This window comes from Peromyscus maniculatus, chromosome 1 (assembly GCF_049852395.1).
Source record: "Peromyscus maniculatus bairdii isolate BWxNUB_F1_BW_parent chromosome 1, HU_Pman_BW_mat_3.1, whole genome shotgun sequence".
Classification (NCBI taxonomy): Eukaryota; Metazoa; Chordata; class Mammalia; order Rodentia; family Cricetidae; genus Peromyscus; species Peromyscus maniculatus.
Genome location: NC_134852.1, coordinates 67,870,017 through 67,893,802, shown reverse-complemented (window position 1 = coordinate 67,893,802; position 23,786 = coordinate 67,870,017). Strand labels below are relative to the sequence as shown.

At 40.7% G+C, this 23,786-nt stretch overlaps 1 non-coding gene and 1 pseudogene across 1 annotated transcript; both read left to right on the top strand.

Moving 5' to 3' along the window:
- LOC143269819 (nucleophosmin pseudogene) overlaps positions 1-22,844 on the top strand; it is an 85,549-nt pseudogene extending 62,705 nt beyond the window's left edge.
- LOC121826921 (U6 spliceosomal RNA) lies at positions 22,158-22,261 on the top strand. Its single transcript, XR_006069082.1, has one exon. It is a non-coding gene; the product is annotated as a U6 spliceosomal RNA (small nuclear RNA).
- Positions 22,845-23,786: the final 942 nt, after the last annotated feature.

The following is a 23,786-nucleotide window of genomic DNA, read 5'->3' as shown; positions in this document are numbered from 1 at the left end:
ATAGGTAAAAGTAGTTTGCTACTTAAGGTGACTGCCTCCCTTAGAAAGCAACAGATATTACTATGCAGCAATTAACCTTTTTGTAAATAATTTAATAGTTTAATTTGAGAATCCTTAAGCCCCATCTCTAGAGGGCATATACTTATGGGATGATGCTTCTTCACAGTGTTTTCAACAATGTTGATGTAATGACTTTCTGACCAGGTGTCTAAGCAGCAAGTGTTTGATTTTCAGGTCTTGTGACTAGGAAAATAAATGTGCCGTGCACCATCAAACAACATGATTTTACTCATTTTCTTTGCCTCTAAAATCATAACATTTTTAGAAGATCAGATATTGCCACCATTCTTTATGGAGGGTATCTGGATGGAACACCTACATCAACACCCTATCAGAGTTACAAGAAATGACAGAATGTATCTTCATGAGCATGTGTATTAACGTGCCTATTAAACCTCTCTTGGAAGTGTTTGCTTTTTCATCCAATGTATAGGAGGTATTACAGAGAGACAAGTCAAAGACCCTCGACTGTTGGCTGTATCCATGCTCCTCAGTATAACCTGTTGATTCTATCAGTCACTACATATACTTAGCCTATGCTAAGAGTCAGGCCCCATTTTGAGTTCAGTGTATAACAGTGAGGAAGGTAGGGGAATTCCCCTTCTCTGGAGAAGAGAAGTGCAATGTGTTCCATCACAACATCGGGGAAGGCAGCTAAGCAATATGCTCTAGAGAGGATACACAGTAGTACTCAGGCCAAGGGCATTTTCTCACAGACATGAAGACAGCCAGCCTGTGGGGCTGAGAAACAATGCCCTAAATTGAAAGCCTTAGAGGAACCTGGAGTAGCACAGCTTCTCTTTGCCCTCTTACTTCCTGTTTCTCTCCTCTCATTCTTCCCCAAGGCAAACCACATAAACTGGAACTCTGTTCCTCAAGGTGAGTCACAGAAACCAAAACTTCTTATTCCAAATCCAGACACAAAATTTGAAAATACTAGTCTAGCTTGCTATGCCTTTCTGTGTAAGAGTTGTCAGTAAAGTATTCTGTAGCATACCTTGGTAAGTTCTTCACAAGACTCTTATCCCAGAAAGACCCTCCCTCATATCTTGGGCAAGGGGGGGGGGCAGAAGGATCTAAACACACAGACCTTACTTATTTCTGTTTTCTCCATTTGTGTTAGCTCATACCTGTTTGTTCCCAGTCATGTGTTTATAGACTTGCCCCTGCTTCATTTGTCCTAGACAAAAAAAGAGATAATTCACCCTGGGTCATTCACTGATTCTTCTTTAGGAGGCTTATGTGTCATATCAAACTATGAGAGCTAGAGGGATGACTCGTACATCAAGAGCACTAGATCCTCTTCCAGAGGACCTGGTTTCAATTTCCAGGACACAAATGGCAGCTGCTCATAACCATCCATAACTCCAACTCAAAGGGGTCCAATTTTTTCCTGGCCTCCACAGGCGCCAGGCACACATGACACACAGACATACATGAAGGCAAAACACCCATACATAAAAGAAAATAATAAAAAATAGTATCATTATTTTTCTCCTGATTAGATTCAAACTAAATGTTTAGGGGAAAAAAAACCCTCATGATTGACTAAATTTGTTGTGACTTTTCTCCTATTAATCTATCTGTAGCCAGTTTACTTCACCAAACTTAGAGACTACAATCAGAAAGAAAGTCTAGATTCTCCACAAGAGAAAGATGTATGCACTTGGAGACAGCCTATGGTGGCAGAAGAGGACGGTGTGTATCAGTTGGCTGGGTTGAGTGCTTTCAAAAGAAGAAGTAGGGCTGAGACTCTTAGATGCTAGTGAGCTGTGTCTTCATTCAGGGGCTCCAGAGGGAGCTAGGGGAAAGAGGGGAAGGTAGGAGTACAGACTTGGGAAGGGTCTGCCTCTGAGTAGGCATGCCATATCACATTCCTCCAGCCTGGCCAGGGTGGGTCAGAGCTGCAGCTTAACCAAAGGGACCAAGGATCAGCCTGAGGATGCAGTGTGGCCTGTGTACAGTGAAAGCTAAGATTCCGTAAGGCTTCATAAGCCAAAGACCTAGGAGATGTCAGGCTGTGGTCTTTCTAAATATGGTATAGTTTGCATCTCCTGGTATACTGCTTCTCCATTCACTGAAACACAGTTGTAGCTTCTCTGAGACACTGAACCAGTGATCCCCAGAGTTCCCTGAAGATTTCCCCTGCACTAACTTACATGGCAATGTTCTGTGTTTGCAGTGTGCCTATGATAGACCCCTTAATTCTACACAGACTATACCTAACTATGCAGTTTCTGGCACAATGCAGACCTCCAATATCAGTTACTTAGTAGAGGTGTATGATACAAGACATGGCTATGCCCCTTACAAAACAAAGTGTTTACAAGAGAACAGATTAAAACAACTCTGTGGCAACCTGCATGTACCTAACACTAAGACTAAACTTCGAGTCTTCAGTGGGGCTAAATGTTCCTTTTTCCTATCATACCTCCAGATGTATTAGCTAGCTAATGGTGTGCAGTTAAATAAAACTCATTATCCACTATACTATTTTAAATCAGGAATGAACAGGGATGTGCCTGTTGGTTCTTCTACTTAAGAGCCTTAATTTTACAGATGATTTGATAAAACCTGTGACCAGGTTTATTATCCTACGATATAATGGGAAGTGTTATCAAGTCCTCCGGGTATTTGGGCAATGCTCTGGGTTGTATGTCAGCTCCGAGAAAAGGTTTACCAGAGTTTTAAGCAAGCACTTCAGCTCCAGGAGGCACAACAGACTTGTGTTGGCTGTTGGTGACAGGATGCTAGAAAATGAGATAAAGAGATCCTAACAGGCAAAGGAAGGCCACCTTAGGAAGAAGAATCAATAAAGGGGTTCATAGACTCTAAGTCCACCATTGGGGTACTGACATGAGCTTTAAACACGAAAATAGAGTTAGGGAAGAGGGCAAGAGGCCTGTGTTACCCATCAGTCCTGGTAGAGTTAAATAACAGGTTCATCACTATCATTTTATTATGGCTCTAGGGGATGGTTTACAGAAGTCCTTGTTGCCCAGGAGACAAGAGAGTTCCCATGGGATGATTGCTTCTGAAACTCAGTTATTCCTTAGAGTCCAAGGTGTATGTGGCTTTCCTCCTTGCTATAACTGAAGCCCAGACAAAAAGTTATTTAAAGATAAAGACAGTTGGATGGAGATACAGCCAGTCATGGAGGGGAAGGCATGGTGACTGGTGTCAGTGAGGATGTAAAATGGGACTGTTCAGCAGGCTCACATCTTGATAGAGCAGAAGCAGAGAGTGGACACAAAGTGAGGCTGGACATAAAACCTTAAGGCCCGTTCCTGGTGACCTACTTCCTTTTGTGATGCTCCAGCTCTTAAAGTTCCCACAGCCTTCCCAAAACAGTTCTACCAGTTTGGGACCAAGTGTTCAAACAAGTGAACCTATGGGGCACAATTTACAGTCAAAGCATAGCACAAGTTAGAACAACACCAAGACTTTTGTCCTCCTTTGGGGAGTGTCTGAATATTTTTGAAAGCTAATGATAAGATGCCCAGGTTATTCTGTTATTGATGTAACCAACCGTCTTATTAAATAAGAAACACAGAAACAATGCAAAAGAGAAAGCCGAGAGGTCAGAGCTCAGAGCTAAAATCTCACCCTTCCGCCTGCGGTGTCCCAGCTTCCCGAATGAGGGTTCTATTTCCTGTCTGTTCGTCTATTTAAAGTATTTTGTTCTGCCTTCTCATTGGTTGTAAACACAAACACGTGACTGCCTCATCACTGTCTGAATGTACAGCCCCCTAGGTCTTAAAGGCATATGTCTCCAATGCTGGCTATATCCCTGAACACACAGAGATCTATGGGATTAAAGGCGTGTGCCACCACCGCCACACTCTTGCTATGGCTCTAATAGCTCTGACCCCCGGGCAACTTTATTTATTAACATACAATCAAAATCACATTTCAGTACAATTAGATTACCACCACATTCTGTGCCTTCAGCCTTGAAGGAGGATCAAACAGGTCAGGCATCCCTGCTTTTTTAGATATTCCATGCATGACTGAGTGGAGGTAAGAAGTCTGACCCAATAAAAAGAGATATGTAAAAAACGAAAACATCGATACCACAGTGTGTGTTCCCCCTGCTTTTAGTTTTATCAGTGGCTTCCATGAACAGAAGAGTCAGAGCTTTCTAAAAGAAACAGGTGCCTGTTTGAGGTGCACTTCCATCTTCCTTCCTCCACCGTTGTTGGAAAGAGGACTGTGGCATTTGCAGCCATAGCAGCCACCTTAAAAGATGAAACTGAGAACCACAGCTGGGACAAAGAAGTGAGTTGCTACAAGTGAGGGTGACCTATGCCCCTTTGTGCTTCTTTAAAGAAAAAAAATTCAATGAAATAGTCTATTACCCATTATCTGATGCTCTGTTCTCTACAGTTTGGGTTATTGGCAACCAGCTGAGGTTGGAAAATAGTAAGGAAAATGTTTTCAAAACAAGCAGTTCTTAAGTTTTAAGTCAGATGCTTTTCTGAGTACCTTGAAGCACAATGTCCTGGAGGGAGGGAGGGAAGGAGAGAAGGAGGGAGGGATGGAGGGGGAAGGGAGGGAGGGAGGGAGGGAGCACTCAATGACTTTTATCATAGTCCACTGTTATAATCAATTATTATAATTAATAATACTGCCATTAATTATTTTTGTCAATTTCTCACCATGTGAAATTTATAAATCTAATTCAATTATATATTTATATATTTAAGAAAGAAAGTCCTAGTGTAGCCAAGATTCAACAATGGGAACCAGCCAATATCTTGGAATTGTTCTCTTGCAAACAACACAGAGCTATGGTAAAATTTCACATCTTATCAACCAGCTATTCTGGTCTTCTCCTCCATCCACTCTTACATGTAATACTGAAAAAAGAATGTTATAAAAGCTATTCCCTCTTTTGAGGTTATATGCAATCATAGTGTGATATAAGGCATAATTCAAAGCTTTGTCCCTGCAGGCTTTGGATCATGGAATTATACAGGCATGAAAGCATTTGTGGGAAGTGAAATGGGGCCTGGCACAGAGGTATATACTCACGCAGCCACAGCAGGTGCAAATGGAAGTCGTTTTGAAAAAAAAAATATGCATCTTTTTCTCATGGTGGACATTACCACTGTAGCTCAGTTTAAAGATGTAAAACTAATTTTTCAAATTATTGTGGAGTGAAAGATCTGGATCCTGAGGGGCAGAAAAGGTGAAAAGTAATCTGTTTTCTTGTGGAAAATCTGAATACACTCAGGGCTAGAGCATTTGCTGGCTATTTTTTTTTTAATTTTCATGTGACATATTTAGACCCATACTTTCTCCCTCCCTACCATAACTCCATGTTATTTCTCTTTCTTAAAACAGAACAAAACAAAACAAAAACAAACAAACAAAACTAAAAACCCTGGTCTACAGAGCAAGTTCCATGACAGGCTCCAAAGCTTCATAGAGACACCCTATCTGGGGGGGCAGAGAGAGAAAAGAAAACAGGGGAGAAGAGAGAGAAGAAGAGGAAGGAAGAGGTGGAAGAAAGTAGGAGGTAGATAGAGGGGGTAAGAGAAGGGGAGAAGAGAGAGGAGGCAGGCTTTGCTGTTCCATCGTTTGTCTTATCCACCACTCCCTAGAAAGATAGCCTCTAGGAAAGAAAGCACAAGCTTTAGCTAGGAAGAGGATTTGCATCCCCACCATGCAGTGGATGCCTAGCCTGAACTGGCCATCTCCTGTGATCAGATTGGTGCCTAGCCCAATTGTCATGAGAGAGGCTTCATCCACCAACTGATGGAAACAGATGCAGATTCCCAACCAAACATTAGGCAAATAACGGGAATCCTGTAGAAGAGAAAGGATTGTAGGAGCCAGAGGTGTCAAAGACATCACAAGAAAACTCACAGAATCAACTAACCTGGGCTCATAGGGGCTCACAGAGATGAACTGATAACCAGGGAGCCTTCATGGGACTGACCTAGGCACTCTGCATACATGTGGCAGTAATGTAGCTTGGTCCTCTTGTAGGACTCCAAACAGTGAGAAGAGAGGTTGTCTCTGACTCTTACTGGCTTTTGGGACCTTACTTCTCATACTGGATCACCTTACCCAACCTTAACACATGGGAAGTTGCTTAGTCTTACCACAACTGTATGTGACATGTTTTGTAGATATCCATGGGAGGCCTATCTATTTCTGAATAACAATGGAGGGGGAGCAGTAGTGATGAAATGGGGGGGGGGTACTGGATGGAAAGGAGGGAGGGAAAAATCTGTACTCAGCTCCCAAATAGCATGGGCATGTGGGGAAATTTAATTGAGTAGGAAGGGGTCAGGTCAGTCAATGGTAAATTGCTACAAGAGACAAGGGGTAGCATGATTAGACTGACCTAAATTTAAGGTCAGGGTGATCACTTACTACCTGGAGTATGAGAAGATGAGGACTCTGAACTGATAAGTGGTAGGTACTAACTAATATGGAAGAACTTTTACTCAAACTATGTAAAGGGTCAGCATGAAATTTATCATTAGGTAAAGGTATACACTCAGGGGAGCATAGGGGTTTTCCAGGAACACTCCCTAGACCTTCATTAGGGGCTTATACTAATTCTGAAAGATATGGTAAACATGATGTGGGTTGCTTTTGCTTAGGGTAATTTGAGAGCGAATACTTCATTTCTTTGTGATGATAAATGAAAACCCTAAACAAGCATGCTTGTCTTAATGTTGTGGTAAAGAGCCCCTATAGAAACAATGTAGAGGAGGAAGCATTTGTTTTGGTTTGCAGCTTTAGCATATGGTCCATCATGACAGAGAAGTGGTTGAGTCAGTTGGCTATCTTGTGTTCACGATCAGGGAGGAGAAAATGACAGAAATTTAGAATCAGCTAGCTTTCTCCTTATTTTGTAGTTGAGGATAAAATCCTGGGGCCATGTTTTTTAAGTTGAACTTTAACCTCAATTATCTTTTTTAACAAATTGTTTATTTATTTTACATCCCAACCAAATTTTCCATTCACTCCTCTTTTCCCATTTCTTCCCTCATGTCCCCTCCACTGCCCCCCTCAATCCACTCCTCTGTTTCTGTTCAGAAAGGGACAGGCTTCCCATGGGTATCAACAAAACATGGCATATCAAGTTGTGCTAACACTAAGCACCTCCCCTTGTATTAAGGCTGGGGGAGGCAACCCAGTATGAGGAATAGGTTCCCAAGAACCAACCAAAGCATTAAGGACAGCCTCTGCTGCCATTGTTAGAAGTCCCACAAGAAGACCAAGCTACACAACTGTCACACTTATGAAGAGGGCCTAGGATGGTCCTATACAGGATTCCTGGTTGTTGGTTCAGACTCTGAGTTCCTATGAGCCAGATAAGTTGTTTCTGTGGGTTTTCTTGTGATGTCCTTGACCTAGATGTAGTCTGGCTCCTACATTCCTTCTTCCCTGTTTTCAGCAGGATTCCCCAAGTTCAGGTTAATGTTTGGCTGTGGGTCTGCATCTGTTTTTATCAACTGAATATCAACTGAATGCAGGCTTTCTGAGGACAATTGGGCTAGGCACCAATCTGATTACAGGGGAGGGCCAGTTCAGGCTACAAATCCACTCTTGCTAGGAGTCTTAGCTGGGGTCATCCTTGTAGATTTGTGGGAGTTTCCCTTGCATCAGGTGTCTACCTGATCCCTAAATGCCTCTCCCACTTTCCAGGCACCTCTTTCAGCACTCTCCCCCTCCATCCACCCCCAACCCTGATCCCTCAAGTCCCCATCCACACCTAACCCGCGTCGACCCAGGAAGTCTCTTCTATTTTCCCTTCCCAGGGATATCTGAGTGTCCCCCTTGGGCCCTTCTTTTTACCTATCCTCTCTGGGGAATGTGAACTGTAGCATGGGCTATCCTCTAATTTACAGCTAATGTCCACTTATAAGTGATTACACATCATGTTTATATTTCTAGGTCTGTGTTATCTCACTCAGGGCAATTTTTTTTGGCTCTATCCATTTGCCTTCAAAATTCCTGATGTTATTATTTTTAACAGCTGAGTAATACTCCATTGTGTAAATATACCACATTTTATTTATGTACTCTTCAATTGAGAGATATCTAGGTTGCCTCCATATTCTTGCTATTAGTAAAGCTGCTATGAACACAACTGAGCAAGTGCCCTTGTGGTATGATTGAGCATCCTCTGGGTAAAGGACCAAGAGTAGAATAGCTGGGTCCAGGGGTAGATTGATTCCCAGTTTTCTGAGAAATAGCCATATTGGTTTCCAAAGTGGCTATACAAGTTTGCACTCCCACCAGCAGTAGAGGAATATTTCCCTTACTCCACTTCTCTCCAATATAAGCCGTCATTGTGATTTTGACTTTAGCCATTCTGACAGGTGTAAGATGGTGTCTCAGTCTTTTGATTTGCATTTCCTTGATTACTAAGGATGTTGAACATTTCTTTAAGTATTTCTCTGATCTTGACTTAATTTTAATATGTGGTGTCTCTCAAGAAATGTGTCCATTTCTTTGAGATTTTTCCCGTTTAGTGGAGTACAGTTTTTGTACTAGTGATTATCTAGATTTCCTCAGTGTCTATTGTTATGTCCCCCTTTTGTTTCTGATTTTGTTAATTTGGATATTCTCTCTCCGCCTTTTAGTTAGGCTAGGTAAGGGTTTGTCTATATTATTGATTTTCTCAAAGAACCAGCTCTTTGTTTAATTGATTTTTTTTGTATTGTTCTCTTGGTTTCTCTTTTATTGATTTCAGTCTTCAGTTTCATTATTTCCTGCCATGTTGGGTGTATCCGCTTCTTTTTGTACTCGAGCTTTCGGGTGTGCTGTTAAGCCACTAGTACGAGATTTCTCCAAATTCTTTATACAGGCACTTAGTGTGATGAACTTTCCTCTTAGCATTGCTTTCATAGTGTCCCATCAATTTGGGTATGCTGTGCATTCATTTTCATTGAAATCTAGGAAGTCTGTAATTTCTTTGTTTGTTTCTTCTTTGACCCAGTGGTAATTCAACTGAGCATTGTTCAGTTTCCATGAGTTTGTAGACTTTCTGTCATTTGTGTTGTTGTTGAATTCCAACTATAATCCATGGTGATCTGATAAAATCCATGGGCTTATTCCATTTTTTTAATCTGTTAAAACTTGTATTGTGACCAAGTATGTAGTCTGTTTTGGAGAAGGTTCCACGAGATGCTTAGAAGAAGGTTTATTTCTTTAATATTTGGGTGAAGCATTCTGTAGATATCTGTTAGGTTCATTAGAGTCATAACATCTGTTAGTTCTGCTATTTCTCTATTCAGTTTCTGTCTGGATGACCTATCCATTTGTGAGAGTGGGGTGTTGAAGTCCCCCACCATTAATGTGTGGAATTTGATATGTGATTTAAGCTTTAGTAATGTTTCTTTTACAAATGTGGGTGCCCTTGTATTTGGGGCCTAGATGTTCAAAATTGAGATATTATCTTGGTGGATTTGTCCTTTGATGAACATGAAGTGTTCTTTTCTATCTCTTTTGATTAATTTTGGTTTGAAGTCTATTTTTATATATATTAGGATAGCTATACTAGCTTACTTATTAGGTCCATTTGATTGGAATTTTTTTTTCCAACCCTTTACTCTGAGGTAATGTCTACCTTTGATGTTGAGGTGTATTTCTTGTTTGCAACAGAAGGATGGATCCTGATTTTATATTCATTATGTTAGCTTGTATCTTTTACTGGTAAATGAAGTCCATTGATATTGAGATATATTAATGACCAATGACTGTTAATTAATGTTATTTTGTTGTTGTTGTTGTTATGTGAGTATGTTTCTCTCTCTCTCTCTCTCTCTCTCTCTCTCTCTCTCTCTCTCTCTCTCTGTGTGTTTCCAATCTTTGCATTTTTGGGTGTGGGATTATCTATTGCCAATATTTTCATGGATGTAGCTAACTTCCTTAGGTGGTAGTTTTCCTTCTAGTACCTTCTGTAGGGCTGGATTTGTTTTTAGGTATTGATTAAATTTGACTTTGTCATGAAATATCTAATTTTCCTTTATCTATGGTGAATGAAAGTTTTGCTGGATATAGTAATCTGGGCTAGTATCCATATCCATGGTCTTTAAGAGTCTGCAAGACATCTGTCCAGGCTCTTCTAGCTTTTAGAGTCTCTATTGAGGAGTCAGGTGTGATTCTGATGTCTCTGCCTTTATGTGTTACTTGGCTTTTTCCTTTGCAGCTTTTAATATTCTTCCTTTATTCTATATGTTTATTATTTTGATTATTATGTGGCAAGGGGATTTTTTTTTCTGGTCCCATCTATTTGGTGTTCTGTCAACTTCTTTTACCTTTATAGGTATGTCCTGCTTTAGATTGGGAATTTTTTCTTCTATGATTTTGTGGAACATATTTTCTGTTCCTTTGAGCAGGGATTCTTCTTCTTCTGTAGTTAGTCTTTCTTGTTGGACTTTCTTTTGTGATCATTAGCCCACAAATAATGACATGGAGACTTAATATTAATTATGAAAGTTTGGCCTTTAGCTTAGGCTTGTTCCCAACTAGCTCTTATAAGTTAATTAAACTGTTTCTATTAATCTACATTCTGCCACATGGCTTTTTTATCTCTCCTTTCTGTACATCTGGCTTTCTCTCTGTGTCTCTTGTGTCTCTCTGTCTCTCTACTTCCCAGAATTCCTCTCTTTCCCCAGAAGTCTTACTTATTCTATCTTGCCTAGCTATTGACCATTTAGCTCTTTATTAAGCCAACCAGAATGACACATCTTTGCTCAGTGTAAATAAATATCCCTCAACATTTTTCTATTCCTATTATTCTTAGGTTTGGTCTATTCATAGAGTCCTAGATTTCTTGGATGTTTTGTGTTAGAAATCTTTTTAGATGTAACATTTTCTTTGACAATGAATCTATTTCCTCTATCATATCTTCAATGCCTGGATTCTCTCTTCCATCTCTTGCATTCTGTTGGTGATGCTTGCATCTGTAGTTCCTGTTTGCTTGTCCAGATTTTTCATTTCTAGAATTCACTCAGTGTTTTCTTTTCCATTTTCAGGTCTTGAATAGTTTTATGTGTTTCCCTTGACTCTTTGTTTTTTTTTTTTCTTTGTTGTATTGACATTCAGGAAGAGATTTATTGATGTCCTCTGATTTTTCGTTTGTCTTTTCCTCAATTTCTTTAAGGATGTTTTTATTTCCTCTTTAAGGACCTCTATCATCTTCACAAAGGTTGTTTTCTTGTGCTTCAGCTGGGTTAGAATGTTGAAGTCATGTATCATAGGATAGCTGGGTTCTGTTGGTGACGTATTGCCCTTTCTGTTCTTAGTTGTGTTCTTAGGCTGGCATTTATGCATCTGGATTTGGGATGACTATAGGTCTAGGTATTGATTCATATGTTTGTCTTTGCTGGATGGGTGTTTTGTTCCTTGGCTTCCGTTTCCTCTCTGGTCTTCTAGCCTAAGTGGCCAAAGGTTCTGGTGACTGGTAAGTCTTCAGGTCCAGTAGGGTGTCTCCAGTGGGGTTTTGGTGGCCTTGGGTCCCTTGATTGGATCTGGCCTCTGGTAAAGTGAAAGACTGCTTGAGTCTTTAGATCCAGCCTGGCCTCCGGTATAGCCTGAGTCTTCTTTTAGGACACCCAGGGCCAGTCTGGCCTCTGGCAGAGTGCTAGGGATATTTTTCTGACTAGTGTGGATTGTACCTGGGCCTAAGACATCTGCTCTTCCAACTGGTATGGTCTGTGTCTGGGCTTATTGAGTCTTCCAGAGTTCTGGGGAAGGGCTGGGCATGGGGAGAATGATGAACTAGGAGGAGCTGAGTAGCTGTGTGAGTCTTGGGGGAGCAGAACCCAGGAAGTGGCAGCAGTCTAGCTGGCAGGAGGGTCACTCACTCACTTGTCCACTGGTGTGGGCTGCATCAGAATAGCGGGATTCCTCAAGAGTTGGTGGTGCTGGTGCTGAGATGGGAGAGAGTGGACCACAGGACAAAGAGGTCATTTACCTGTTCTGGCTGTTGTGGTCTGCACCTCAGTGGCAGAACTTCTTTTCAGTTGGGGAAAGAGCCCAATAGCAATGAGGCTAGGGACAAGCTGGGATGGCATGGCCCTGGGGAAGTATCACAAAGGACAGAATTCAGGGAGGGATACAGTTTCACTGGCAGCAAGGTCACTCACTCTTTCTGGCTTGTGTGGCCTGGGCCTACTTGGCAGAAGTCTTCTGAGGTTTGTCAGAGGGCCCAGCAGAGGGACAGGGATGGGTAAATTAAATGGTCTTAATTTTTTAAAAAAAAGCCTGGAGTTAGATATTGGGGTAAATTCTGAAAGCTCAGAGAGATAGAACAAACCACAGCCAACCTCAGCTCGCCAACTCCTCCGTTGATCTTCTTTCCTCAGACTGAATGCTTCTGAGTCCTCACTGGAATGAATGTCAGCTGAACTGTTGCTAAAAAAGCCTCTAGGTCCTGGTCCTCAAGCTTTATACCTTTCTGCTTCTTGCTATCACTTCTTGGGATTAAAGGCGTGTGTCTTTTCCAGGCAAAGACATGAGATCTCAAGTGCTAAGATTAAAGGTGTGTGCCACCATGCCTGGCTCTGTTTCCAGTGTGCCCTTGAACTCACAGAGATCTAGATGGATATCTGCCTCCAGAACGCTAGGATTAAGGGTGTGTGCCACCACTGTCTGGCCTCTATATCTAATCTAGTGGCTGTTCTGTTCTCTGATGCCAGATAAGTTTTATTAGGGTACACGATATATTGGGGGACACAATATATCACCACAGCATGGATCTGGGGGAGGGTCCCAAGGGACAGACTTCCAGGGAGGAGTGCAGTTCTGCTGGCAGGCAAGTTAATCATCAGTTCTGGCTGGTGTGGTCTGGGACTCAGTGTCAGTAGTCCAGTGGGGTTGGGGTCAGAGGCCAGCAGGGCTGGGGACTAGTTGGGGTGGTGGTGGCAACCTCAATTATCTTAATTGAGATAAAAATCTCACAGACATGCCCAGAGCTAACATAATCTAAATAACCCCTCACAGGCATGCCTGGAGGCTTGTCTCATAAGTGATTCCAGATCCTGTCAAGTTGACAATCAATACTTACCATCAAAAGTCTATCATTTGTCAACTTGATAGTGAAACACGTCACTTTTAATCTACAGCTTTTCATCATTTGCCTCTATAATATTGTGGCCATATTATAATAGAAAAATATATCCTCTCAAATTTCAAAAGTCCCCACAGTCTTTAACAACTCAAATGTTGTCTAAAACGTCTAAGTCTAAATCTCACCTGAGACTCAATGCAAACTGTGAACTCCTAGAACATAAAATCCAGTTCCACACTTCCAACATGAAATGGCACAGAAGAAACATTTCTATTCCAAAAGGAAGGGGGTGGGTAGGAGTACAGGAGAGAGTTATAGACCAAACAAAGACCAAACCCAACAGAGAAACCACCAAATCCTGAATCTTAATCTGGCATCTGGACTGTGATGGAATATTTTGAGCTCCATGTAGCTTGGGTAACCCCACTCCTCCAGCACAACTACCTGTGGCATACAAAACCTTTCACTTAGTCCAGGCCCATTCCATTCCTGAAGTTTTTCTTGACAGATGTCACATGGTCCTTATAATTTCAATATCTTAGGGTCTCCATTGCAACTTGGATTTTACCATACAACTTCGTATGTTTTTTTCTTGGGGTCTCCTTTTGGTGACTCTAACTCTGCTACACTGCATGGCCTTTGCAGCTCTCTGGAACAATGGTGCAAGAATTCCTGACCCCTCAATCTTGTCTGTTTTATGCCCACAAAACCAGCACCACTTGGACAATGTTGCCAAATTCTGATGCCAGTTCAGGGTGGTGTTTGGCCACCATCTTGGATGACAGCTGCATCAGCATCTGTGTTCCCTAGGCAGCTGCTGTTGAGGAGCAGGGACCCCTTATGTGGCAGTCTCTCTGTCTCAGTGAAGGCTCGTTCCTTTCCAATGAGTTTGTATTTTCACAAAAATGCATTCTCACTAGCCTTTGCTACTTGGAGTGTTGCCTTCAGAGCATCTTTTTATTATCTTACTAAAGATAATAAGGTTTCTCTTCATAATTATAGATACTCTGTCATCTGCACGATCATCACATAAACTTTTTAGCCTTGGTTGTACATTCTTTTTGGCAAAACTTTACATTTTAAAAATCTTTTCCTTCTACATCATGCTAGATCTAAAAGTGAGCATGATGCAGTAACCATGTCACATCCTGGATGTTCTATCTTGTGTCACATCCTGGATGTTCTATCTTGAAATTTCCTCTGTGAAACAAATTAGTTTACTACTCCTGCATTCACCTTCACTCAAGTTCTGAGGACAAGGGCGGAATGCAGCCAAATTCCTTTCCAGAATATAAAGTGAATGGTCTCTAGCCTGGCTCTGAAAAGTCTTCCTTACCCTTGGAAACCTCACAAGCTAGGTGCCCACTGTCTAAGTTTGTCTCAGCATTCTTGTCTTTCAAGTTTCCACAAGAATGACCAATTAATCTCTTCTTGTAGTATTCAAGAGCTTTTCACATGAGAAGTTACAAATTCTTCCATACTCCTCTCACAAGCTAACTGTCTAAAAGCCACATGGCCAAATTTATCATGGCAACAAACTGACTCTTGGTGCCAATTTTATGTATCAAGTATTTGTTTTTACTATGATAGAATATCCTGACAAAATATTTAAGTGAGAAAGGATCAGGATTCACTTTGACTCATAGATGCAGAGCACTGTTCATCATAGTAGGGAAATCATTGAGGTGGCTGGTCTCACTGTGTCTGGGATCTGCAAGGAAAGTTCAGTGATTGTCTGTACTCAGCTAGGTTGCTGCTTTCTTGTGCAGCTCTAGACCCAGATCCAGTCAATGATGCCACTGTCCATTACGGTAGTTAGTTATACCTCAACAGGCTGAAGGTAATTCCTCACGTGTATGTCCAGAGGCTAACTTAGTCTGAAGAAGCATGCATTTACCTGTTTTTTTCTGACTCATTACATTTCCTATAAAGTTAACAATAAGTATTAATCATCACAAACATGATATTTGTAGATGAAGGAATTTTTCTTGCAACAGAAAGCCTAGTTCAGTGGCAGCTAGTCCTGTCTCAACACTAATGGGACTTATTATTTATTATTTCCTGGGTTTATATTCCTCTTATTTGTCTTTAACTTCCTCCTTTTTTTTTGAGACAGGGTTTCTCTGTGTAGCTTTGCTCCTTTCCTGGAACTCACTTGGTAGCCCAGGCTGGCCTCGAACTCACAGAGATCCACCTGCCTCTGCCTCCCGAGTGCTGGGATTAAAGGTGTGCGCCACCAACGCCTGGCTTTAACTTCCTCTTTTTAACCTATTCTTACTCCCTGGAGAGTCTCTATATTTCTTGAGTATTTTAAAAATATTGTATTTTTTAAATTAGTATCTAAAAATATTAGGTTTCATTATGGAATGTTCAAACACATTTTTGTTGACTTTCTCCTACTTCTCTTACCCTTCCTTCTACCTTGTACCCATCTCCCTGTAAGTTTCTTTCCATTCATGTCTCATGTGTTCTATTGTCCTTCCCCTCTTTCAACACCTCTCTCCTCCTCTCACGATCCCTGTTATAGTTTCATGAACCACACACATATGGGTGTAGATCTACACCTGAGAGAGAACATAGGATATTTGTCTTTCTGAATCTGGGTTACATCATTGAATAGACTAGCTCACAAATCTATTTCTCTTTAAAATTCTTGGTGCTGCACTCTTGTGTAGCCCACTGGCAGGTAACAATGCTGATCTGCAGGATGGCTGCTGATGTGGCTACAGGCCTGTGGCTGTAGGCAGCTAGAGTGGCTTACAGTAGTGGCAGATCATAGGGTCCATCATTTGTGGTTGTCACTGGCTGTGCTACTTTAGTAGGCAGTTCACCCACAGATATTTAAGGAAATCTGCAGGATAGCTATGGCAGCTACGGTCACTGCAACTGCAACAAGAATTGCAACAGTGGCATGTGCTGAATCCATTCATGGAAAGAGCCTGCTGATGAATGAAGTAAATGCTGATCAATGGGTCATTGAGTCAGAGGGAAGATCAGCCCAGTGATACAGCAGCTCCTATCCTAATTCACCTAGCTGTCACTATTCATCAGTTGTTCAGATGTAGCTTCCAATCTGTCATCTTATCTGGAACTCTCTCTTTAGTATTTGGGTTACCATTTTGCTATGATACAAGTTGAAATAACATTCAGCTGGTTACTGAGATAATATACTTAAAAAATGATGTAGGCTTTGAGTCCATAGTTCTGAATTCTAACTCAGCTGCAGCCTAGATGAACTTGACAAGTTAATTGATCTTTCTGAACTTTGGTGTCCTTCCTTGGGTACTAACATGAATATTTGTAAAGTGAAAACTGCAGAAGCCATTTGTGAATTCCAGAGCTTCTACAGGTTATCATGTCTCTCCAAGGGGAGACACAAAGAAATTTCTTCAGTTTCCACTTGGGACTTGAAGGGTCAGCTTAGACAGAATCAAAGGCCAAAATTACACCAACTTTAAAGGCCTAGTTCATTTTCTTTGAAGTCCTGGAATTGTTCTGATGAGCTGAACACTGGAGACTGACTTTGTGTCTAAAGAAAGCAGAAATTAGGGGAGAAAGATTGGTTGCTTCAAAAGCATTTTCTTTATAAAGTTAATAGCCAGGTAAACTAGGCTTTCATTAATTGATGGTTGTGAACATTCTATTTTTAGGGAAAATTTTAATCAATGGCACTTTGCACATGTGTTCTGTTCTGGTCTAATTTGGTTTACTGGGTTCAGTACAAGAGCTCAGTTCAAAATAAAGGCCTCTTAAAATCTTTGTTTAGTGAAATACAAAAGCAATATGGAATCAATTAATAGCCCATCAAAGAATATAGAATCCTATCCTCTTGATAGCATAATGACTGAATGAAGTCTTTCAGACAGTGCCTGTCCATGCCATGCCTCTCATCTACATAGTAAAGGTTGTGGAATAGGGTACATGAAGCTGTATAACACAGACATTTGATATTAAAACTGTATAATCCATTCCTACTACATTGATTCCTTGCTATACAGTCATTGATGATGCTGATTCCTATGAGGCTCACCCACAGGGCAGGCAGGACTGACCCAGAAAGCAAAACTCTCAACTTCCCTTGTGCAGTTCTTACTGTGAGTGATGTTTCCATTCTGAACCCCACCACATAACTGCCACTAAACTTGCTGCTTAAGTCAGTTGATCTAAATGCTTGTAATCAGTTGTGCACCTTTCCAGATTATACCTTCAGATGCCCACAATAGCCAGGCAGAAAAGATGTGAGTCCATGGGAATCCTAGGAGCAAGGGATACTAGAACAGGACTCACTGACAGTTTCCCAGTGCTGATTATTACAAGTAGAGTAGGAGTCTGAGTTCTCCTGGCTCCATGGAGACCATTACTGGGCTGTGCTTTAATATCCTTGGATTTTTGTCTGTTGTGATTTGACAAAGTCTGTATCTCATATTAGTCCATTATGACTTGACAATTGGTCTTTAGGATGACAGGGGGCATTTAGAACCTTTAACCTGAACTTTGTGAAGTTCTTAAGACAGTAAGGATATTACATGAATGAGAGAAGGGAGTTTTCACAGAACCTAATCTTTGTTTTTGCAAAAAGGTTGTAAAGAAAAAGCAAGATTGGTCCATCCGTCTTCTCTACTTTTGACTTGAGATAGAATCACTCCCTTACTCCAGCCCATTCTCCAGCTAAGGCTATAAGCATCCAAGAAAAATGCCAACTCTTGATACAGAGCCTGTACTATGCCATTTGGACTTTGAAACTCCAAACTATGAGCTAAATGGATCTCATTGTCTTCAAAAGTAACCTGTCTCTAGTATTTCACTATAGTGATGTGAAGCCAACCACTGTACTGTCCTACATGGTTGTTATATTGTTTTAATCTCAGTGGATGGGAGACAATGTAACCATCCTCTTCATGGCTTATATCAGCTACATGACTTTCAGGGTTTTCAAGCTTCAGTTCACATAAAAATCACCTGTGTTCTTGAAATGTTTTTATTTATTTATTTATTTATTTATTTATTTATTTATTTATTTATTTATTTATTTATTTATTATGTATACAGCATGTATGACTACAGGCCAGAAGAGGGCACCAGATCTCATTACATGCGGTTGTGAGCCACCATTTGGTTGCTGGGAATTGAACTCAGGACCGCTGGAAGAGCAGTCAATGCTCTTAACCTCTGAGACATTTCTCCAGCCTCAAAGAAAGCAATTTTGTTGCATAAATGCCTCTGAATGTAATTGGCTCACATAATCTCATGGGGAGTGGCAATGTTAGGAGATGTGACTTTGTTGGAGTGGGTGTAGCCGTGTTGGAGGAAGTGTGTCACTATTGGGGTAGTCTCTAAGGTTTCCTGAGCTCAGCATACCACCCAGTGTCTCAATAACCTTCCTGTTGCCTGCAAGATGTTGGACTCTCAGCTGTTTACCCAGCACCACATCTGTCTGCATGCTGCCATAGTCTGGGTCATGATGAACCTCTGAAACTCTAAGGGAGCCATTCCAATTAAATGCTTCCTTATAAGAGTTGCTGTGGTTATGGGGTCTTTTCACAGTTAAGTTTATATTGCTGTCATAGACCACCATGACCACAAGCAACTTGGGAAGGAAATTATTTATTTCATCTTACAACTCTCGAGTCACACTCTTACTGAGGGAATTAGGAGCAGAAATTCAGGGCAGAATCTGGAGGAACTGAAGCAGAGGCCATTGAAGAACATTGCTTACTGACTTTTTGCCCCAACTTACTCATTTTTATTTATACGTTCCAGGGGTGGTACTTCTCACAGTGGGCTGGTTATTCCCACATCAATCTTTAATCTAGACAATACTTCACAGAATTGTCTACAGGCCAATTTTATGGAGGTATTCTCTCAATTAAAGCATCTATTCTTAGATGACTATAGCTTGTGTCAAGCTGACAAAGTAAACCAATCAGGACAGATTTCTGTATGTCACTCCATCCCCCTCTTTCGGGTGTTGGTGCACTGATCCCAACTCCCCTGAGGTTGGCTCCTATATGGTGAATTTATAATCTAGCAGTGACTCTAAATGATGGAATGCCAAACACTATTGTTATCTCATTTTTAGGCAGTTACATGGGGATTTGAAGTCTGCACTTCAGAAGTATGCATCATGCATCGATGAGGTTCCATTGTCTTGTAAAATTTTAATAAATATGGCATCTCCTCATGAACTCAGTCTAAGATCCAAAAAATTCCTGCAGAGTCCCAGGGTTGTATAGTTCATGTCTGGTGCTGTCAGAAACCAGAAGAGGGAATTAGGTCCCCTAGAACTGGGGTTACAGATAGTTATGAGCAAGGAAGTACGGCCAGTGCTCTGAACTGTTGAGCCGTATCTCCAGCCCTTTAATATTATGATCCCCCTCCTTTACAGGTAATGCCCTTGGGTGGTTGATGCTCTAGTCTCTTAACAGTTCTAGAACTCAGTTCTATCACGTTCCTGACAACTAGAACAGTACAAATCCCTTAGACTACAATGCAGCTGTGTCCCAATGAGCTCAATCTAACTGGAAAATATCATAAGCTGAGTATGCATTTCAGTCACCTAAACCACAGAACACCATGGTTCAGTAACAGTTCACTGTGATACTCACTGTCTCTTCTCAGTGTTACAGAGGCCGTTCACTGCTGCCCAGCATCTCAAGAGACATGATTCTACATACTACATATAGCTAGTCTGGTCAAAGGTCAAAATCAAGATCCAAATCTGTAGTAGGGCCTCCACTTAATATGTGTCTCTTGTAGTGTGGGAAAGTGGGAAGTTTTGTAAGTGTAATCACCCTAAGCCGGGTATTCTGTAATTGAAGTGCTGAAAAACACCTACAGAAAAGTGTTCATCTTTCTCGGGATTAGCAATGGCACAGGGAAACCACAGAACTGGACTACTTCATGGACAAAAAGAAAGGGTTATTTGTGGAAATTCAAAACTGTCATGGCTATCTCTTCAGGGGGCAGAGAGAATAGAAATCTATCAGCTTTAAAAAGACAGATTGCAGAGGAAGGGAATCTATAAACTGGAATAGGCTGGGAGCTAGCATGGGGGCTTTGATATGTGTTGTAGGTATATATTAATAGGGAGTTAGATACTTCACTGCCAGACGTAGTCAGCTGTAGGGGCAAATAAGGGAGGTAGTGGCTCTTCCTGACAAACAGAAACCTACTTCAATAAGTTTCTAAGGAATGTCGATTTTAGACATTTGTCTGCCCACCAGCAAATCTTCTGTTTATGCTATCAGAGTTCGGCTAGCACTGAGCCTAGACTGTCATTTTCAATATTGTCAGTGGCACTGCCATTCTTGGGGCCAACTCCCAGCACATGCAAAGTTTGCAATAACATTGTTATTCGACACAGGGGTAATAACCTGCCAAGTCCTCAATAAGCCAATTAGAAAGACAAATTAAAAGCATAAAAGAGATAAGGGAATTTATTCAATGTGGCCACACTGGGAAGAGGGACAAAGAGACCCAGTGAACCCTGCAAGTCCATCCTCCTCTCCTCAAGTGGGATGAAGGAGCAAATGAAGGGCCAAGGATATCCACATCTCAGCAGTTCAGTCAAGGTGTGGTCCTACCCACCACTGATCTGTCATTAACTGGGCTTCAGTCTCTCTTCTAAAGTGGCCTGATGAGTTGTTTGAAGTGTGTGAAATCTTTCCAGGAGATAAGTTCCCCTTCTGACTAGCATCTTTTCCTTCTCTCAATATAAGATCCCTGAGGAAATTTACATTTCTTTGGAGACCACTGTTTCAGTGATCTGATAGGCAGATTGAGAGACATAAGTGCCTCTTTAGAATATCTTTGTTTCTGCCAGGCTGGTTATAACACCACTGACATGTTAAGCTCCTCATAGCCTTTCTCTGGAATTAGTAAATTAGTGGATGGTTAAGAAACTGCTATCACTAATGTCCTAGGTAGAAGCTCTTTATTTTAAGCATGTGGACTTTTGTACTACCATCGTTTTTATGGTAATAGCATTATATCTGTTGATTTCCATTTTATGTTGACCAGCTACTCCTGGGCATGGGGCCTTCCCTGGAGTATGGCTGATATACCTAGTGGCACTCTATTGAAGAAAATTAAATTTTCCTTTCCCAGCAGGTATCAAATGCATCTCACTTCTGGGTGAGGGGCAGGGCTTTGTGTCCACTTGTCCTTCTCTGTGTTAGGATTTTGTCTGTCTTGAACCTGTGTTGGTCTTACGTGTGCTGTTACAGTTTCTGTGAATTCATATGTGCATCTATGTGTTTGTGTCTAGAAGATGCTGTTTCACTGGAGTCATCCATCACCCCTCGCTCTTACCATCTTTCCATCTTCTCTTCTGCATAGATCCCTGAGCCTTGACAGGAGCGGTTTGATAAAAACATCCTATTAAGAATTGAGTGCTGCAAGGTTTCTCACTCTCCACACACTTTGCAGTTGTGTGTCTCTGTGTTAATTACCACCCAGTGATACAAGAAACTTCTCTGATGAAGGCTAAGAAAAGCTTTGATCTATGGGTAAAGCAATATATCCTTAGGAGTCATTTTCTTCAGGAAAACATAGTATTTGATTATCCCTTAGACCCATGAACTATCCAGCCTCAAATTTTTGGCCACCCAAGTGAGGCATGGGTTCCATCTCATGGAGTGGTCCTTAAATCCCATCTTTAAAATGTCTGGTTACTCCCATGACATTTGTGCCACTTATTGCTCTAACTCAGATCTTGAGACACCTCACTCCACAGCATCTCATCTACAGAAAGAGTCGTGCTTATTTAAAATATGTTTCTATGCTTTATCTCACATGGTGGATTATTTTGTCAAGATCCTTGAAATGAGTACTTTTCTTAACAACACACAAGAGGATTTAAGTTCCCATTATTTTCTTTTAATAATTACCGCTTTCATTTAAACCACTGGGAAAGAACTAGTAACTGAGTTAGTACATCATTAATTCACTTAATACAGTGAAATGTTTGAAACTTTTGAAATACCACATCAGGTAAGATTAGAAGTAAGGAGAAAAAAAAAATCTGACTCAACCTGTTATTTAAAACTTTATTCTTGTGCTCACTTCGGCAGCACATATACTAAAATTGGAACGATACAGAGATTAGCATGGCCCCTGCGCAAGGATGACACATAAATTCATGAAGCGTTCCATATTTTTAAGTGTGGTTCAGGGCCTTTGCACATCAGTGGACAGCACCTAGTAGCTGTAGAGGAAGATGCAGAGTCAGAAGATGAAGATGAGGAGGATGTAAAACTTTTAAGTATGTCTGGAAAACGATCTGCTCCTGGAGGTGGTAACAAGGTTCCGCAGAAAAAAGTAAAACTTGACAAGGATGATGAGGATGACGACGAAGATGATGAGGATGATGAAGATGATGATGATTTTGATGATGAAGAAGCTGAAGAAAAAGTTCCAGTGAAGAAATCTGTACGAGATACCCCAGCCAAAAATGCACAAAAATCAAACCAAAATGGAAAAGACTTAAAACCTTCAACACCAAGATCAAAGGGTCAAGAGTCTTTCAAAAAACAGGAAAAGACTCCTAAAACACCAAAAGGACCTAGTTCTGTAGAAGACATTAAGGCAAAAATGCAAGCAAGTATAGAAAAAGGTGGTTCTCTTCCCAAAGTGGAAGCCAAGTTCATTAATTATGTGAAGAATTGCTTCCGGATGACTGACCAGGAGGCTATTCAAGATCTCTGGCAGTGGAGGAAGTCTCTTTAAGAAAATGGTTTAAACAGTTTGAAATAATTCCGTCTTACTTAATTTCTGTAACAGTTGATATATCTGGCTGTCCTTTTTATAATGCAAAGTGAGAACTTTCTCTACTGTGTTTGATAAATGTTGTCCAGGTTCCATTGCCAAGAATGTGTTGTCTAAAATGCCTGTTTAGTTTTCAAGGATGGAACTCCACCCTTTACTTTTTTTTAAGTATGTATGGAATGTTATGATAGGACATAGTAATAGTGGTGGTCAGATGTGGAAATGGTAGGGAGACAAATATACATCTGAAATAAACTCAGTATTTTAATAAAGTTAAAAAAAAACTTTATTCTTTTCTTTCCAGTGAATCCATCAGGAGATGTTAGGTGAGAATTTCCCAATAGAAACATCTTCTAAATAGAAAGACAAACATATTTTAAAGATTTATTAAGATGTATTTGATATAAAAACTGCATGTAGTCAATGCATGTGATTTTATGAGTTTGGGCATATACATATACTCAAGATACCATCAACATAATCATAGAAATAAATACACTTATACTTCCTAATGTTTCCTTGTCCTATATGTATTTTTTGAAAGCATAAATATTTTTAACTAAAAGATATATTTCCAATACAAAGAGGAAGAGATTTCCCGTGTTAATGAAGAATAAAGGTTTCTTCTGTACAACACTACTGATGAGTCATCAGACAAAGGATTTTCAGATTCACGAAGACATGGAGAACACTGGAATAAATAAGAAGGGGCAGGATTGCTCAAAAGCATGGAGAAATTGAAAAAGACTGTGGAGAAAAGTGAGAAACAGCCCATGACTTCAACCTGACTTCTTAAGAAGGGAAAAACTGTAGCAACAGCCACAGATAGCCTAGAAGAGAGATTCATGGTCCAAATTGGACTTCTTCAAAGTGGGTATCTGACTAGGTGCAAAATTCAAGCTAACAACTACTTAGCATC